At 43.1% G+C, this 20,163-nt stretch overlaps 1 protein-coding gene across 3 annotated transcripts in view; it reads right to left on the bottom strand.

The window, feature by feature from the left end:
• Positions 1–20,163, bottom strand: part of PLCG2 (phospholipase C gamma 2) — a 116,764-nt gene that overhangs the window by 63,588 nt on the left and 33,013 nt on the right. The gene's annotated exons all lie outside the window — the stretch shown is intronic.

Raw genomic sequence — 20,163 nt, 5'->3', positions numbered from 1 at the left:
AAGATATACCATGTCTGCAGCTTCCCCCCATCCACAAGGCTTGTTACCCTGTCAAAGAAAGCTATCAAGTTGGTTTGACACAACAAATCCGTGCTGACTGTTACTTATCACCTTATTATTTTTTAGGTGTTTGCAAATGGATTGCTTAATTATTTGCTCCATTTTCTTTCCGGGTACAGAAGTTAAGCTGACTGGTCTGTAAGGATCTTGAAGATCTTAAGAAAGGATTTGAAGGAAGGAAGAGTAGTAGCTTGATGAACAACTCCACAACTCTCTGTGCATGAGAGGTAGGCATAAAAGAAAGTATAAAAATGCCTGTGTAAGACGTGGACAAACAGACAATGGAGGCTGACTTCATTAGTAGGGCAGGGCAGAAGTGATAATATATAAGAACAAGTAAGTAGGGAGGGAACAACTGAGCTATGAACTGCCTTACAAGTAAGGACCAGGAACCTTATCCAAATCCCAGTGAAGTCCATCAGAGTCCTTCTAAGGACATCAGCAGGTTTAGGATCAGACCCAGAAGCTAGTTTTTGATGTGCTGGAGAAGGAGGACCCCATGAAGGGACTCAAAGAAGGGGGTGACATGGTCAGAACAACATGTCAGAAAGATTAATTTAGGAGCAGTGCTTTGAATTGACCTGATGGAATAAGTAGGGTCTCAGGAAGACAAGAGAGAAGACGGTGCCAGATTATAAGATGTGAAAAGATGAGAAGTTCTGAAAACTTTAGTGGTATGGTCAGAGAGAACTATATATGTGAGTATGGATAGGAGTACACATACAGACTTAAACACATGAACAGAGGATGATTTTGCTTGTAGCCAAAATTTTGCTCATGCATTTGAGAAATGGATTTCAGAAAATATAATCGGCCTTTGCACTATAAAATGAAAAAGTTTCTTCTTGGGGGGGGCAGAAACCTGACTTGATCCGATAGACACACAGAACTCTGCAGTATAGGAAAGTGTGCAAATGAGCACCCAGCGAATGTTTTAGTTTCCTTTTGCAAATGCACCTTGCTGTGGTTAGCAGAGACAATGGCTCCGTTCTCACTTCCACATAACCCAAGAATTAACTATCAAATTGCCACTAACAAAGTGTGCCACTGTACACCTGTTGTTTTAGTCAAAACACGAACATGGTGTAGTGCTGTGAGTGCAAAGCAATGTTTTTCATCAGAGAGTAAGGCGGCCTGACCACCTACAGACAGTACACACCCCAGAAATCTCACACCCCTTGGTGCACATGCAATATGGAAAATAATTTGACTCATGGCAGCACTTCAATTCAACCGAAGCTGTCCGGAGCAGAGCTCTGGTAAATATTTCAAACCCATGTGGCAGAAGCACCAAGCCCCGGGGGCCCCCCAGGGGACACAAGCCCTGAGCCCCAATGCCCTTCATGGGGCATCAGCCCCAAGCCCCAGCACTCCAGGAAATACTCTATGAGAAATTAAGTCCTGATTTGAGGACAGTAAAATTTAATGAGAGGTATTATGCTGTAGTGGACTGAGCGATAATTATAAACCACAAAACCATTTGAAACACAGTTACAAAGCCTAAGGATTTGATACAACGCAGAAGACACACCGGGCTAAAGATCCAAATGACAGGGAATTTAGCCATGTGACAGACTGAAACTAGCAGGAGGTGCACAGCTAACACCCACAGTTTAACAAATTCAGGTCACACAAGAGTACGGTAAGGACAAGTACCATTTTCCTGACTATAACTATATTTTAAATAGAAGACTTCTCACTAGGCAGCTCACAAAACTTTACTGAACTTTTTACAGTCCTCTCTAGTTTGGGATCTTTTAGATTAGGCAGCAGTCAATGTGAAAAGGCTAGGGCTTGAAATTGTAAGGCCAAGTCACGCTAATCATATAGCGGTTTCTATCCCACTTTGTAACATTTACATCGGGGTGGGCAAACTATGGCCCGGGGGCTGCATCTAGCCCTCCAGACATTTTAATCTGGCCCTCGAGCTCTCGCTGGGGAGTGGGATCGGGGCCCAGGGCTTGCCCCGCTCCGGCGATCCAGCCAGGGAGCAGGGTCGGGGGCTTGCCCCGCTCCGCGCAGCTCCTGGAAACAGTGGCATGTCCCCCCTCTGGTTCCTACGCGTAGGGGCAGCCAGGGAGCTCCACCCACTGCCCCCACCCCAAGCGCTGCCCCCGCAGTTCCCATTAGCTGGGAACCGCGGTTAATGAGAGCTCCAGAGGTGGCGCCTGCGGACGGGGCAGCGCACAGAGCTGCCTGGCTGCGCCTCTGCGTAGGAGCTGGAGGGGGGACATGCTGCTCCTTCTGGGAGCTGCTTGAGGTAAGCGCCATCCAGAGCCTGCACACCCCTGACCCCCTCCTGCACCCCAACCCCTTACCCCAGCCCTGATCCCCTCCTGCCCTCCGAACCCCTCAGCCCCATCCCAGAGCCCGCACCCCCAGCCGGAGCCCTCACCCCCCTCCCACGCCCCAACCACCCATTTCATGAGCATTCATGGCCCGCCATACAATTTCCATACCCAGATGTGGCCCTTGGGCCAAAAAGTTTGCCCACCCCTGATTTAATGCACACAAAAAAAGGGGGGGAGAGTTAAATCCCAAGAAGTGAAATAAAATTTACATTTAATGGAAATGAAATCCGGAGCTTTGAAGAATAAAATACTGACTGAAGTCAATGGGAGTTGTAGATGCTTGACGCATTCATGCACATTTATGGTGCAGAAGTGCTATGAAGTTCATTTAACGCTGTCCCTGTTTCAGTGAGTGGCCGTAACAGGAAGTCTGGCCTTCGTAAATTAGCATTTAAACACAAAGTGCATGAGCTGCTGAGGGAAGAAGTGATCACAGAGGAGTTAAAGGCTACACATGTTCATCTTTTCATTTTACCACAGAAACCAAGCTCTAAATACCCAGCTGAAAAAAAACACATACACACTCACACCAAAGCACTTGAAAGTCCCCTGGGTAGGAACTGAAATAGATCAGCTTCAAAAGAAAAAAAATGGTGAATTTTAACGTCTCTTTGAAAAGTAACTTCATACAAATCAAAAAGTAAATTAACTCTTTAAGGTGAGCTAATAAAACACTCAGTTGCCATTCAGGATATACAAGAGAAAGGAAGTGATGGAATGCAATTTTGAAGAGATTGGTGTGGTAAAGCTTTACATGTATAAGCTTTCGTGGACTATAGCCCACTTAAGAAGTGGGCTGTAGTCCACGAAAGCTTATGCTCTAATAAATTTGTTAGTCTCTAAGGTGCCACAAGTCCTCCTGTTCTTCTTTTTGCGGATACAGACTAACACGGCTGCTACTCTGAAACTTTACATGTATGTATATACTGCTAATTAAGGAAATTCAGACAGATAAAAGAAAAAGTGGCAAGGCTCTGACGACCAAGAAAATAAAAGTTACTCCTAGAAACTGACATAATCAACCCTAAAATTCAGCCAACAGAAGCACTCCTATTGTTTTACACACTGTAAAAACCTTCACTTCTCAATAGGAAAATATGCAAAATATTCACCACTTTTTTCATAAGGTGTAGGTGGCATAAATGTTTATTTTTGGCCTTTAGATCAGTTCATATGAAGGGGAAAGAGATGAGGGTTTCCCACAACACAGCAAGTTTCCTTCAGCAAGATGATCTTGAGTAAAACTTTCAAAAGCAAGTGACCTAGGTGCCTAAGTTACATTTTCAAATGCAACTCACATGCTGAGTTGGCAAAACCCCAGTGATTTCAATGAGATTTAGGCACCTACATCACTTTGAAAATAGCACTCACAGACGTTTTAAAAAATGTTTACCCCTGTCTCTGAAGGCTGGGGAATTGTGCACAATTGAATTTTTCTCTCATTGGAAGGCCATTAACTAAGATTCTCAAACTAAATTTAACAGTTACGTTTTCAGAGAGACACTTTGCACAACAGTATAAAGTTCATGAGTTATACAGATCACAATTTAATTTAAAAGAAATACCACTCTTAGTAATCAGAGAGGCACTATCTTTGGCACGATAGATATGACTGTATCAACATCTATATCAAACTCCTGTCCAATGATGGCTGCCCGGTCTGTCAGCTGGTATCCAGATAATTACACTATGCTTCTGTGTAGTACAGCTCTGGCAAACATTGATCAGATATCCTCTTAAAAGGGTGAAATACTGCAAGAGACACATTTCACAGGCAGAGTTCCCTACCATACAGAGTATCAGAGGGGTAGCCGTGTTAGTCTGAATCTGTAAAAAGCAACAGAGGGTCCTGTGGCACCTTTGAGACTACCATACAGAGTAATCCAATCTGAGAATGAGAACAAATTCTGCAATCTCATGAGCAGAGCCAGAAACTGCAAAATAGGACTCCTAGATTCTATTTCTGTCTGCCACTGACTCTCTGCCTTAAATTCATCCACTGTAAATACAGTAAGGTAGCATGAAAATCCCACCTATCCTCCAGAAAGGAATTGGGGGGGGGGGTTGTTTTGTTTTAAACAGGAATTCAGTGGAATTCCCTTTGTCAGGCAGGAGGACTCTCAAGGCTCCTGGACTGCATGGGTAGAATAGTGCCTATTTACATACTTCACAGGTTGTTACAAAGCTCTTAAACCCACTTTTTCCACAATGCAGTCTCTAAATCTGTGTTTGTGCTCTCACAAAAACCCATATAGTTCATGATTGTACAGCGGATAGTTAGGAGCTTAACCACCCAATTTACAAGCACAAATAATAACACCAAGCCCTTTTATAAAGCTTTCCATCAGTAGATGTCAAAGTGCTTTACGAAGAGGTCAGTATTCTTATCCCCATCTTACAGACAGGGAAATTGAGGCATAGAAAGGGGAAGTCACCTGTTGAAGTCACCCAGCAGGCCAGTGGCAAAGCCAGGAATAGACCCCAAATCTTCTGACCCTAGTGCAGTTCTGTATCTGCTAGGCCACAACGCTTCCCCGAATGTTTGATATTTGCATGTGCAAGAAGGGTAACTGCAATCAGAAAACACAAGCCATACGTTATAAAGACATATTTACATGCCAATACTGGAAAGGGGAGAACTAAGAGGAAAGAGTTCTCCATAGCCAGATTTAATTTTTAGCTAGAATACTAAAATTATGTTCTTTTTACAAATGAGGAAACTGAGGCAGAGAGCAGTTAAGTATTTTATTTTACTTTATACTAAAATAAAATACGCTGCACTATGGCGTTTTCACATCTTTCCGCTACAAATGAAGGAAGTAGCAGACAGCAGCAAGCACAATATTCTTACATTGCATCCAGGTAGCACTGGGCTGAAGAAAGAAGAAATGGTTAATATGCTCTACTCTGAGGCATATTATCAGCATTAAAAGCCTTAATTTGGACCGTTTAAATTTCAGTGTTTAGCAAATGTTAGCCCATTATCTGGGTGTCCATGTCTGCCACTCACAAACACAGCTGTTTAACCTTCTAAGAAAAACAATTGCAGAAAAAATAAAGACCATTAGCAAAACCTCCTCAATGTTCTCCTTGTCCTCTCTGATGTGAGGCCTACCAAAAAACACACCAGATAGTGGTCTGACAGCTGATATGCTACGACCACAGTTGATGAGTCTTCATAACCATCCCATTGCTGTCTTGACTCCCCACATTTGTTTGTTGTATCTACCTGTTATCTCCAATCTGATACTTCAATTGTAAGCTCTGGGACAAGAACCATCTTTCTAGAATGCGTGTGTAAAGTGCCTAGCCCAACGGGCCCCTGATTCAGGCTCCTAGCAGCTACTACAATACTAATAAAGAGAATGATGATGAGAAAGAGGAAGAAGAGTTGGAGACTCCATTCCAAATTACATTTTGTGAGCTTTACCGTCAGTCCAGTTCTCATGCAGATCACAGACAGCTCATGAAGAGCTTGGATTTGCACAACGGCAAAACCCATGTTTGTTGCAAACTCACAGAGAGCTGACAGGGGCTAGATGTGGAACTAGCAGCCATACTGTGCCAGAAGTTTGCAGAGGGAGACAGAGAACGGACAATTTAACAATTATAAGTAATGAGAAGAGCAGACCACATCTACACGCACTCCTCTCCTCCCAAACTGTCAGCCTCCCTCCATCCTTGACCTCCCTCCTCTTCTGCCTCTCCAACTTACCCCTGGGTGGCATAGTCCATTCTTATGGCTACAATTCCCACCTTTACCCTGATGACTCTCAAAGTCTACCTTTACCTTCTGTACAGCCACGCATGACTGACCATTTCTTTCAGCATAGCCGACTTCCTATTGAAAACTGAACTTCTCAGCTTCCTACCAAAACTTCCCCCTTCCATCAATGTCAATAATTCCATTGCCCTTCCTACACCCAGTGACGCTCACAATCTGCACGCCAGCTGTATCTCTGCCCACTTCTCCCACAACCAGACCATCACCAAATCCTGTCACTTCTTCCTTTAAACTTCATCCTTTCCTCTCCATTCTACCAGTTAAAATCCTTGCCTGTCCCTTGGTCACCTCTTGCCTTGACTATTGTAACCAACCTTCCTGTTACCTCACTCCCTGCTGTCCACACCTAAACCAACCCAACAGGTGTTCGGAGTTCTCAGAGGATGAGAACTATGCACCCTATGGACCACTCTATCAGTAGTCTGGTGGAATGCTATAATTACCTAGTTAGTATCAAGAACTACTGACATACCATCTTCTAAACAAAAGCTCAATGGTTTTGGAGCAGGGTGGATTGATTTGGATCAAGGTGGATTGATTTAAATCAAAGTGATTTAAATCATTGATTTTAATTCAGCAAGAAGGAAACCTTGATTTAATTTATCAGTTTTAAATGTGTTTTACATTTTTACTTTTTAGTTATTTTCCTTAAGAAAGACTGATTGTCATTAGTTGGTAAAACATGTTGATTTACAATTAAATATAGCCTTTACAGTAAATTTGGTGCTTCTTTTTGCTAACCAATAAAATATACTACACCTATACACATTTATTTAAGCAATTACATAGCTTAACTTTAAACTCTTAATTTTTATATTTTTTATTGTGTCAGAATATGGTGACTAATCCATTTCTTATTTCTTTTTTATTTGCAATTTGAGTCAAGCTCTGTTTGAATGGAAATTCAAATGTAATTTAAAAAGCATAAAAACAGCATTTTAATTTTATTGTTAAATGTGCTGGATACATAAGAAAAAAAACTATCAAACATATTTTTCCCTGTATTAAACAAAGGAAATATTATCCGTAGTTAATTAATTACACTGATTGTTTCTGGTCACCATGTCCTTTAAGATTTTAAAAACTTGTAGGTCTCATCCTCTCACACCTAATTTTCATTCATAGATTGGAAAAGGAAGACAAGCTTTCCTTATTTTTCAACTCCCAGCTGGTTTCCTAACTTTGAATGAACTAATCATCGAACTGAACTGGTTGAATAAACTGAAGAAAATATTCTCTCTGCACCGGCAGAAGAGGCTATTGTGTTAAAAACTGAGTTAGCCCCTTCTAGGTGCTTCACTAGTGACTTCCGCCAGTTCAGTGGTTTGTTTGTTTGTTTAACTTGGCAGCAAAGTTAGTATTAAGTTAATGCTTAATATTTTTGTATTTAATTTAAATTATGTTAATAGATTATAATAAATTTAGGCCTTAACATACATTGTCAATTTCAAATTTAATTTTAAATACCAGTAGGTTTATTTTTAAGAAATAACCCTGCTGTTAATTTAATTTTTTAAATCAATTAATTGTTTTTTTTTTTAAATTTACCACTCTAGTTTGGATATCTTTAAAATCAAAGTCTTTTTTAAATTTGACAAGTGTGAGAGGGAAACACACACCTAGGAAGGAGCAAGTCCATAATATGTAGGATCAAACTACTGGCATTTATTGCCAAGAGCTAGCGAAAAGAGGAACCTTCCCAAATTTCCCCCCACTTCCTGACTAGTAGGTGTGACCTGTCCCAGTTTTATAAACATTCCCACATATCTGAAAGTTAACTTGATTTTACCACAATATGGAAGAAATCAAAAATATTGACAATCTAGGTCAGCTTCCTTTTTCTTAAAAAAAGATTGCAGAAGTCATTTTACAGAGGCTAGGAGGTGCTCTCAAAATGGCCAAGTAGATAAAGAAATGTCAAGATAGTCCACCCTTTTACTTTCAGCAAGAACTTTCTTTTTAAAATCTTTGCATGCACGCACACACACACATACACACATTACTTTTTCACATTCATCTGAGACTCTATTAACTCATCTGAGTGTAAGTTCTCATAGCTGTGAATCATCCAGCTGGAAGTTAAGCAGTGGAATCCAGGGAAAAGTTTGCGGAAAATTGCAAATCTTCCACTGACTCCAGCAGAACCTAGTCACCACAAACTTTCCCTCAAAGGCTTTTCACGAAGCAGTTCAATGTAGATAAAGGATGAAATGGCTGTTATGGTGCCCTGATCTTGTCAATTGCTTGCTTTATGATCCTGAGCAAATCATAACTTCTCTGGGTCTCAGTTTGCTCATCTGTAAAAAGGATATAATAATACCAGGAGATTTGTGAGGCTAAATTAGACAGGCTTAGATGAAAATATTCTATTATTATAGGAAATCTTGGCTTTGGCTAGAAAAGACCAACAACAACTGCCTGTTACTCTCGCTAGCTGGTCTCATTTTACACTAATAGAAGAGGTTGGAGCAGAAAATATACTTTCACTAACAAACTCATGGGGGAAAAGAGCTCCCATCTTTCATACAGTCCAAAAGTAGCCAGATACATACTTACTCTTAAATTAAAGGCCAGCTAGGCACTGCAAATGTACAGCAGAACTGTAAGGAAACCCATAATGAACAAGGCTAACCAAGGTCTGCATGAGTTGGAACAGGGGTCGGCAACGTTTGGCACGCGGCTCGCTAGGGTAAGCACCCTAGCGGGTCGGGCCAGTTTATTTACCTGCTGACGCGGCAGGTTTGGCCAATCACGGCCCCCACTGGCCGCGGTTCGCCGTCCCGGGCCAATGGGGGCGGCGGGAAGCCGCGGCCAGCACATCCCTCGCCCGCGCAGCTTCTCGCTGCCCCCATTGGCCCGGGACGGTGAACCGCGGCAAGTGGGGGCCGCAATCGGCCGAACCTGCCGCGTCAGCAGGTAAATAAACTGGCCCGGCCCGCCAGGGTGCTTACCCTGGCAAGCCGCGTGCCGAACGTTGCCAACCCTGCTCTATGCCGACAGGAGAGTGCTCTCCTGTCAGCATAAATACTCCACCTCCGTGAGAGGTGGAAGCTATGTCAGTGGAAGAGCATCTCCTGCCAACACAGCACCAGCATAGACTGCGCTTAGGTTGCTGTAACTTGCAACACTCAAGGTTGGAGCAGTGGAAGCGTCTTGAAAGTGGGAGGGCCACAGGCACCTGAACCATGGCCCTGCCCCTCCCTCCCCCCCCCAGATCTGCCCTCGCACCTCCCCTTCTCCCCGAGCCCCTGCCCTCCCACCGCCTCTTCCCCTCAGGCTCCTCCCCCACACTGCCTCTTCCCCTGAGGCCCCCTGTTTGCCCCTCTCTCTGTTGCTCGCCCTTACGGCTGGGAAAAAGTGGGAGGAGCATGGCCCACTGGCCCACCCTGTTCCGGCACCCCTGGTTCAGAGTCAGACAGTGTCTTTTTCCCACCCCTGAGCAACGGAAGTTAGATCAGTTTAAGTGGTAGTGTAGACCTGCCCTTTATGAGATCAGCTTCCTTATCTTGAAAACATGTTAGATACTAGCAGCAGAGTTTGTGTCAAAGTTCAGGGTCTGTGAGCATCTCCAGTAAAAATTCAGTGGAAAGGTGCGTCTTTGTCACAAAAATCTTTCTTTGCACTTTTTCACATGCTATCACTTCCACCCAGAATTTCATGCCCTATCCTAAAATAAAACTTTTTTTTTTACTCTCAAAATGCTTTACAACAGCAGTATTATTATCTCTATTTTACAGATGGAGAAACTGAGACTCAGAGGTTAAGTAACATGCCTAGAGTCACAGAAGCAGAGCCAGAAATATAACCCAAGCCTCCTGATGAACAGTCCAGTGCTCTTACACCAAAATGACCACACGGTAATCATTCAAATCTATCCTTAAAGCACACTTATTCTGCAAAGCTCATCACTGCAATTCCACTGAAGTAATGTGGGACCAATACTCCTATTGAAATCAATGACAAGATTCCCACTGACTTTGGTGGACGCAAGATGGAGCCCAATATGCATAGCATTACCAAAAATTTGAAATAAAAATAAAATGAAGGCTTCTGATTACTGGGTGATCCCACATACTACTAATGGGAGGGTGTGGTATTTAAGCACAATGGGATCCAGTTTAAGGCCAAAGTTTCAGCTATCTGAAGTTAAATAATTTTTGGTTACTGCTGATATAGGATGGTTTTGAACTAGTGACTTAGAGGTTTGATAGCTGATTACCAGTACCTTCGCCCCTCTAAAATATCTTATATGTAGGACAGTTTCTAAGGTGTCAGGAGGACTATCTGGCGTGCTCTAAGAAACAGTATGTAATAACTAGGGGTTTGGGAAGAAGGCCCATTATTTTGCAGCCAATTTCTGCAGATAAATTCATCTCATTGTTTTGTATCTTGTGGAACTCGGTGCTGCACAACCAAAAAAAAAAAAAAAAAAAAGTTTCTTTGTGCAGAACAAAATCAAGATGGCTAAAAACACCCCAAGCATGGATGAACATGGCCAGTGCAAGCTCAGATCTGTTTCTCACAGACAGCTATTTGCATAATACTTTGCGTTGCCACATAAGGATACACACATTGTTGGTTTTAATTTTAATAAGTTCATGAAATCCTCTGTGCCCAGCACCTGCTGTGAAAAGCTCTCTCACAAAGGTATGCTATTTTCTTCAGTCTGCCTGGCTTTTAAACTGCACAGCAGGCTACATTTGATTTTTACACATCATAGCTAGCAGGAGGCCTAGATAGGCTATTCTGCGTAGTAAAATATTGGGAGTGGAAAGAAAAAGAACAGTGGCACCAAGAACCTTTAAGGAACACATTCAATCTAGCCAAGCAGCCTGGGACATGGAGTTGCTTGATTCCTTATTGGCAACCTCTCACCTTGCAACTAGAAGGCAAGTCTTACTCCTCTGCAACAGAGAATGCAGCCACAAAGAAAAGCAAGCAACTGATCTGGTATCTCAATTTCAGCAGAGCTAGGATCCTGCACGTGCCAAACACAGTGCATTTGCTGGCTTTGGAATTTCTAGTGCACTTAGTAAAATCTATTTTAATCCTCTTGCCCAATCTAGATTTCCTTAGTTCACCTCAGATGCCACAGCGCTAAAGCTAGACATTCTCCAAGAGACTGATAACAAACACATCAGGGGGTGATGTCTGCTTCTTCTGTCAACAAGGCACTCGGCAATATTAGTGCTGACGGGCAGAGTGGGAAGTAAGTTGTGCCAGAAGTGCTGGGGCACATTACTTCCTCTTCCTCCCCCCCAGAGCAAGGGGAAGCAGGAACAAGATTGCAACCTGCTATCCCTTATTCAGGCTGGATTGTAAAATCAGACTTCCCCACCTAAATAAATAAGTATTCTTAGTCCCAAAGATATTAGAAGCAGCAATCTCATTTCCATTGGGGTAATATGCATAGGCCAAACACATAGGGCCAGATTCTTAGCAGCTCTAAATCAGTGTAGTTCTGTAGAAGTCAAGGGATTTACTTGATTTATTTCAGCTGTAAATCTGGCCCAGTGATCTTTCATTGACACAGCACTTCCTTCCAAGAGAACATGACTAATCTGTAACTTTGAGTGAAAAAAAACACAGAAAAAGGTTTCACACAAGACTATTTTGTCAAAAAAAATCTCCTTTGTACACAGTGATGTTTAAGTCGTTGATACTCTCTATAATTAACAGCTCATCCAGTCAAGTTGGCAGAGGGGAGTTTTAAGTTTAAAACAGAATGTTAAATACTATAATGGAGTTGAGGACTGTGAAAATGGAGATTGGCTAGCCTCTGGGTATCCTCATTTGCTATCACCTGTAAGGCCCAGGTCTCTAGGTTTTAACAGATCACCTCTTCTGGAACCAGGGAAGTATCTCCATCCAAAATTCTTTGTCCAGCAACAACCGCTTGCATTGGGCTGGAAATGAAGTGCAGCTTTAGAAACTCCACCATCCCGTTCAAGACAGACTGGTTGTTACACAGAAATGACCACAATTGCAACTCTCTCCACGAGGAAACAGGATTTCAACCACACAAGTACTGTCGTGCCCCGATACTCAGGAATTATCTAGACAGGAGATTCTTCAAGTTATACCAGTAGAAATAAACAGATTTAATTATACCCATATATCCCCCCCTGCATGGATACACTTATTTCAGAACAAAAGTGGCTTTTTTATCAGGGCCGGCTCTAACTTTTTTGCTGCCCCAAGCAGCAAAAAAAAAAAAGCACCGCCCCGCCGAGCCCCCCTCCCCCCGTGCTCAGCGCCGCACCGCCAGAACCCCCTCCCCCTGAGCGCCGCGCCCCACGCCGCCCCCCCCCCCCCGAGCACCACACCCCGCGCCGCCGGAGTGCCCCCCGCCGAGCACCGCGCCGCCAGAGTGCCCCCCCCCCCCGCGGAATGCCGCGCCACGCTAACCCCCGCCACCCCAAGATTGGCCGCCCCTTACCAGGTGCCGCCCCAAGCACGTGCTTGGTTGCCTGGTGCCTGCCCTGTTTTTTATTAATCTTAAATTAAACCACTTTCAAAATGACAAACTAAATCAGAAAAAGGCCCTCTTATATAACAGAATATGAATGTCTATACAGGGAATTATACTGTATTCACAAACAAAAGACTTCATTTAACATTAAGTTTGCTCTCATCAATGAGCAAAGCTATGAAAAGTTAGGAAATACAGAGTTAAGGCCAGTGGGAGCCGCAATCGGCCGGACCTGTGGACGGGGCAGGTAAACAAACCAGCCCGGCCCACCAGGGGCTTTCCCTACACAAGCGGCGACCCCAGTTTGAGAAACACTGCAGTAGAACCTCAGAGTTATGAACACCAGAGTTACGAACTGACCAGTCAACCACACACCTCATTTGGAACCAGAGTATACTATCAGGCAGCAGCAGAGACAACAACAACAACAACAACGCAAATACAGTATAGCACAGTACTGTGTTAAACAAACTATTAAAGAGGACAGGGAAATCAGCATTTTTCTTCTGCATAGTAAAGTTTCAAAGCTGTATTAAGTCTATGTTCAGTTGTAAACTTTTGAAAGAACAGCCTTAACATTTTGTTCAGAGTTACAAACACTTCATAGTTATGAGCAGCCTCCATTCCCAAGGTGTTTGTAACTCTGAGGTTCTACTGTAAAAGATTACAGAGTCAAGAACTCTCAAGACAGGAAAAGCCAAAATGAACGCTGCCCATGCAACCTTAATGCATACTCACAAGGGGACCGAATTATGATACAGCCTTTAACAACATGCAGACAAGAAGCAGCAGGGGTTCTACAGACAACAGATTCCTTCACTACACAACCCTGATTCATCCCCAGAGCACATCCATCTTGTAACCTGAAAGAATCAGGGGGCTGAATTAGGGCTGTATGGGAACATTAATTCTAATACCAATTTGAAAATGCTTGACTTTGCAACCTTTTAATTCTTAACTTTGTATTTTCTAATATATTATGGTTTCATTTATGGATGAGAGCAAACTTATCTAATGTTAAATGAAGTTTTTTGTTTGCAAATTTTCTTCATTTTTAACAGTAAGAAATCTTTTTCTGTATGTGCTATTTAAATAATAAAATCACTTACATATTTGGGTTTTCAGTGTGTATTTTATTACCAGGGTTATCTTTCAGAAGCTCCAGGTTTCGCCATACTGTGCCATCTTGCCTGATATATTGACAATTATTAAACTATATTCAAAAAACCCTTTTTTTAATGCAACTTCAGTTTTGTTGCAACTTCTACATGACTTTTTTTTAAAACTCTGTAATAGAAAACTGAGTAAGGACTCATTTTCTTGACCATTAAAATGTTCCAGATGTGGTTTTTACAATGTTAACATAACTTGTAGCTGAATATTTTTTCTGTTTTATCTTTACACATTGTGACAGGGATTTTCATTTTTTTTTAAACTATGACAAGCTTGATATCTCCACGTTATATAGGTTTACCATACGTCTGGATTTTCCCGGACATGTCCGGCTTTTTGAGCTCCAAATCCCCGTCCGGGGGGAAATCCCATAAAGCCGGACATGTCCGAGAAAATCGGGACATGCGGGCGGCGGTGCTGGGCCGGGGGCCGGCGGGGCCGAGCGCCGGGGCCGAGCGCCGGGGGCACCGAGCGCCGGCGGCGCCGGGGGGGGGTCGGGGACCGGGCCGGGGACCGGCGGGGCCGGGGACCAGGGCCGAGCGCCGAGGGCACCGAGCGCCGGGGCCGAGCGCCGGCGGGGCCGGGGCCGAGCGCAGGCGGTGCTGGGGACTGGGGGCGCCGAGCGCCGGGTGACAGCGGGGCCGAGCGCCGGCGGGGCCGGGGACCAGGGGGGCCGGGGCCGAGCGCCGGCAGGGCCGGGGGGGTGCTCGGCTGGGAGTCCGGGGGCCGGGCCGGGGGGGTGCTGAGCGGGCCGGGGGGCCCGCGGGGCTGGGGGGTGCTGAGCGGGCCGGGGGGTGCTCGGCCAGAGGTCCAGGGGCCGGGCCGGGCGGTGCTGAGCAGGCCGGCGGGGCTGGGGGGTGCTGAGCGGGCCAGGGGTGTTCGGCCGGGGGCTGGCGGGGCCAGGGGGTGCTCGGCCAGGGGTCCGGGAGCCGGGCCGGGGACCGGCAGTGCTGGGCGGGCCGGGGGTGCTCGGCCGGGGGCTGGAAACGCCGGGGGGGCCAGCCTGGGCCGCGCCTCCTCCCCCCACACACACCCCTTACCTGCTTCAGGCTTCCCGCGAATCAAATGTTCGCGGGAAGCAGGGGAGGGGGCGGAGGTGGGGCGGGGACTTTGGGGAAGGGGCGGAGTTGGGGGCGTGGGCAGGGGTGGGGCGGGGCCGGGGCCCCGTGGAGTGTCCTCCTTTTGGAGGCTCAAAATATGGTAACCCTAACGTTATAGCTCTGAAGAAATAAAAGTTATAATTCTCTTGGATGGACTTTTAGTTCCATTGACATTTAACCACTTTGCTACATAAACTTTCGATTCATAAATTACATCTACTGCCTCAACAAAATGGAAGTCTGGATTCATATTTGTGAAAAAAGGCAAAAACAACCTGCTTTTTAAATTAAAGCTTTTCTTCATCTTAAGCAGAAACACTGTCAACCAGTCAAAGTTACAGTAATTTTAGTTTTAAGCAAATCAGCTGTGATTTGTCATTAACATAAGTTACAGCATGTCCAAAAGAAATGGTCCTACAATGGAATCTTTTGCATATTCATGACTAGGGACACTTCATATTCTCAAAATTCCATTGTTAAAAAGGGTAATTACATAACTGTGAAGTAGAATTGCATTAATACTTGCACTTACAGGGAGAGAAGCAACATGGCCCCAAGGATAAGTCACAGGACTAAGAATCAAGACACATGGATTATATTCCCAGCTCTGCTACTGACTCACTGTGTATACATAAACCAGTCACTAGGCTTCTCTGTGCCTTGGTTTTCCCAACTTAAGTGTAAAATGGAGATAATGTTGCTCATCTACCTTTGCAAATTGCTTTGGCACATTTTTATGAATGAAAAGAGCTATATAATAACAAAGATTATTATTACACAAACCGCCGAAACTACATTAAAAGAAGGTTGCAAAGTCAATCACTGAGAAGTTAGGAAATGCCCCCTTCTGCGTATGCATTATGATACAGTCTTTAATTGCATGATCACATACTATTTGTCTCAGTCTTTCATCCGCCCACTCTCTAGCTCCCAGCACACTCACCAGTTTTGCTTCCTGGCTCCCAGTTTCAGTCTCTTTACCTAGTCAATCCCAATCTCCCAATCCTAGTTTCCCTCTTCCCTACTCACTATCAGCCTCTAGTACCAATTTCTGCCCCACCCCCAGGCTCCTTGTCCCAATAAATTTCCCCTGCCACCTTCCCCTCGCACAGGTCTAGCACTTGTCCCTTCTGCATCTGAATCAAGCAGTTTTCCCCTCCATGCTACCTGGGCCCAGTAGAGAGGTCATTGAGAGCACAGGACATATAGGCTCCCTGATCTCAGTTCAGGTGCCCAGACCCAGAATGGCCCACTGCAGCCCAGAACTGCAATTGCAAGTAGAGTCCTGCTCAGCCCTGTGCTGGAGCATGCTCACTGAGGACAGAACCTTTGGGGAATTTAGCTGCTAAAGTCTAAGTCGTGTCTGCCGAGCATGTGCAAACTGCCATTTTCCAAAGGCCTTGGCCTAACTTAAGTGGATTTTCACAGGGATGGCAAAAGGCACATCCCGGACACAAGGGCCACCTCTGTTAAATTTCAAGTCCCTGCTCCAAAGCATAGGGATGTTAGAGCTTTTCAAAGAAAAGGTCGCCAGAACTTAACGAGGGTAAAACAACATATCTAGCTTCACTCGTGTCTGAAATTTAAAAAAAAATAATAATAATTCAACCTGAGGCAGACATCCAGCATGGAACATTTCAGCCCAAATGGTTAAAGTTTGACAAAGTTATAAGCAACTAAAAACAGGGTCTTGTAATGGGGAGTATCAAGTAACCTTAATAGGTAGCACTACCAGCCCAACCCACAATACAGTTTCTTTCATCCAAGAATCTCAGAGCACTTTGCAAATATTTATTGATTAAGCTTCAGAAAGCATCTCTGACTATCACTACAATATACCATTTTTTACCGCCATAACATTACTGTCATACTAGTGTACAACTAAAGTAACAGAATGGTGAATGAGGCTCCAAAATCTTAGATGTTAAAAAAGTGTTTCCTTATCTGTTTTATTCATAATATCTTAATGTTTTTTTTTAAACTGTGGAAGTTTAAAATTTACATTACATAATTTTTTTTTACGACTATATACCTGACACTTAAATTGGACAATGAAACTGAACTTGTCGGTTTGATTGTTTATAGTCATTCTCACTTTCTGACTCTTTACCGTTATCAGAATACTGTTAGTGTTAAAGAGTCCAACTTTGCAGGGAAAATATGTTTTCAATTTTATATTTCAATTATATATAATTAAACCTCACATTCTGGACCTAAAATACTTAACAGCATCCCTTTAATCTTCAAGTTCTTTATTGAAAGAATAAGGATGGGACATGTAAAAGCAAGCTTGCCACTACCACAGAGAGGAAAGGAGAAATTCTTCCGTATACAGGGACAGGAAGAAAATGAAAACAAACAAATTAAATACATATACATTTTAAAATATCAACATACCGTACTTATTTCTGGAAACGTGGACCAGAATTCATCATTTTAATGTCTTGAACAGGACTGACACATTTATATATCATTTTCATTTTAAATGCAACTTTACAAAAAGTATGTAAAATGTTGTCAGTAAATGTATACTGGTAAGATTATTGTCTAATTCCTGTCTCTCTCTCACACCACTACAGTCCTTTTAACTATTTTAATTTGTTTTCTTACATATTACAATATTATAATGAAAATAGGCAGACAAAAACGGTATAGTGATAAAAAGAATGGTCCTTGAAGCATGGGATCAGCCTCAGATATTAAACTAGAATTTATGCTATATAGAAACAATGGCTAACTCAATACCTTTTAGGCCACAAATTGTGGTTTTCACTTTTACAGAAACTTGCACCACTTTGACAAAATATTTGCACCTGATATTCTGCAATCAGAGATCTCCTATGATTATATATATATATACACACACACACACACACACACACACACACACACACACCATAGGGCTAAGGGAGAGGACCAGGGAAAAATTACCCAAACCCGTAAATTCCAGATTATGTCCCTAATTCTGCAAATTTAGATTCACCAGTTTAGAGCCACACTGAAGTCAACTGGACTAACCAGATAGATTCCGTTGCAGAATCCGGGCATAAGGGACTTCCTGGGCATAACGAGAAAGTAATTAGCAGTTGTCCATAACGCCTAGCTACTACAGTACTTCGAATTTACTTTCTACATTAGGAGCAACAGCAATATGAAAGAAAGTATTGGTACTCTACTTAGTGGCAAAAGAGAGCTAAAAAATTATGACGACATCAAGAAGGCTGGAGTTCAATGCCTATTTTGCTTCAGGCTGCACTAAAATGGTTAATGGTGACCAGATACTCAATATAATTAATACTGACAAAGAGTAAAGAATGCAAACTAAAATAGGGAAAGAACAGGTTAAAGTCTATTTAGATAAGTTAAATGTATTCATGTCAGGAGGGGCTTATGATATTAATCCTAGGATACTTAAAGCAGCTGATGCAATCTTAGAACCATTAGCAATTATCTCCCAGAACTCATGGAAGACGGGTAAAGTCCAAGAGGACTGGAGAAGGGCAAACAGTACATATCTTTAAAAAGAGAAAGAAGGAGGACCCGTGGCATTATAAACCAGGCAGCCTAACTTAGATACCTGGAAAGATACTGGAACAAATTATTAAACTATCAATTTGTAACCACCTAAAGGACAATGGGTTTACAAGGAGTAGCCAGCATGGCATTGTCAAGAATAAACTGTGCCAAAACAACACAATTTCCATTTTTGATAGGGTTACTGGCCTAGTGGATAAGAGGAAGCAGTAGACATGATATAGTTTGATTTTAATAAGGCTTTTGACACAATATCACATGACAGTCTCATAAACAAACTAGGGAAATATGTTCTAGATGAAATTACTATTAAACGGGTGCATAACTGGTTGAAAGACCGTACTCAAAGAGTAGTTATCAATAGTTTGCTGTCAAACTAGGAGGATGTATTTAGTGAGTCCCACAGGGGTCAGTCTTGGGTTTGGTACTTGTCAACATTTTCATTAATGACTTGGATAATAGAGTAGAGAGCATGCTTATAAAATCCATGGATGATACCGAGCTGGGAGGGGTTGCTATTACTTTGGAGGACAGAATTAGAATTCAAAACAACCTTGACAAATTAGAGAATTGGTCTCAAATCAGTAAGATGAAATTCAGTAAAGACAAGTACAAAGTATTTTACTTCGGAAAGAAAAATCAAATGTACAGCTACAAAATGGGAATAACTGGCTAGCTGGTAGTACTGCTGAAAAGGATCTGGAGGTTATAGAGAATCACAAATTGAATAAAAGTCAACAATGTGATGTGGTTGTGTAACCCACACACCTTCTGGGTGTGGTGTTCTGTCCCATCTAGTGGCACCGAGACCACTTAAAGAGAGAGTGTTAAATGATTCTACAATCTTAGCTAACAGGCAGTTGGCTTTTAGGTCACGTGGTAGAGGCTCATGCACTAATGTCCAGAGGTCCCCGGTTTGATCCCGTCTGCCGATGACCAGGGTCTGTCAGCGTTACAAGTGGGGGCTCATCAGGGATTTCAACTGGGAAGTCTCTGAAGCTCAGGACACGCTTCCTTAGCTAGGGGAAAGTATGTAACCTACACACCTCTTGGGTGTGGTGTTCTGTCCCATCTAGTGGCACCAAGACCACAGAGAGAGAGAGAGAGAAGGAGGTGTATTAGCAGGAGTGTCCTACATAAGACTAGGAAGGTAACTGTCCTGCTGTACTTAGTACTGATGAGGCCTCCGCTGGAGTACTGTGTCCAATTCTGAACACCACACTTTAGGAAAAATGTAAACAAATTGGAGAGTCCAGAGACAAGCAACAAAAATGACAGAAGGTTTAGAAAGATTTAAAAAGCTGGGCATGTTTAATCTTGAGAAAAGAAGACTTGAGAGGGCACCTGATAAGAGTCTTCAAATATGTTAAAGGCTGTTATAAATTGGATCAATTATTCTCCATGTCCACTGAAGGTAGGACGAGAAGTAATGGGCTTAATCTGCAGCATGAGAGATGTAGGTTAGATATTAGGAAAACACTTTCTAATTATAAGGGTAGTTAAGTTCTGGAATAGGTTTCCAAAGGAGCTTGATAAGAATAGGTTACACAAACACCTGTCAGGGATAGTCTAGGTATATTTAGTCCTGCCTCAGCACAGGGGTTGGACTTCATGACTTCTCAAGGCCCCTTCCAGTCCTATATTTCTATGATTCTTTTGTCCTTTTCTTTCAGATCCCAATGTAGTTTT

The sequence above is a fragment of the Chrysemys picta genome, chromosome 14, assembly GCF_011386835.1.
Source record: "Chrysemys picta bellii isolate R12L10 chromosome 14, ASM1138683v2, whole genome shotgun sequence".
NCBI classification, from domain to species: Eukaryota; Metazoa; Chordata; order Testudines; family Emydidae; genus Chrysemys; species Chrysemys picta.
The sequence above is the reverse complement of the archived record's forward strand: the minus strand, read 5'-3'. Positions and strand labels throughout refer to the sequence as shown.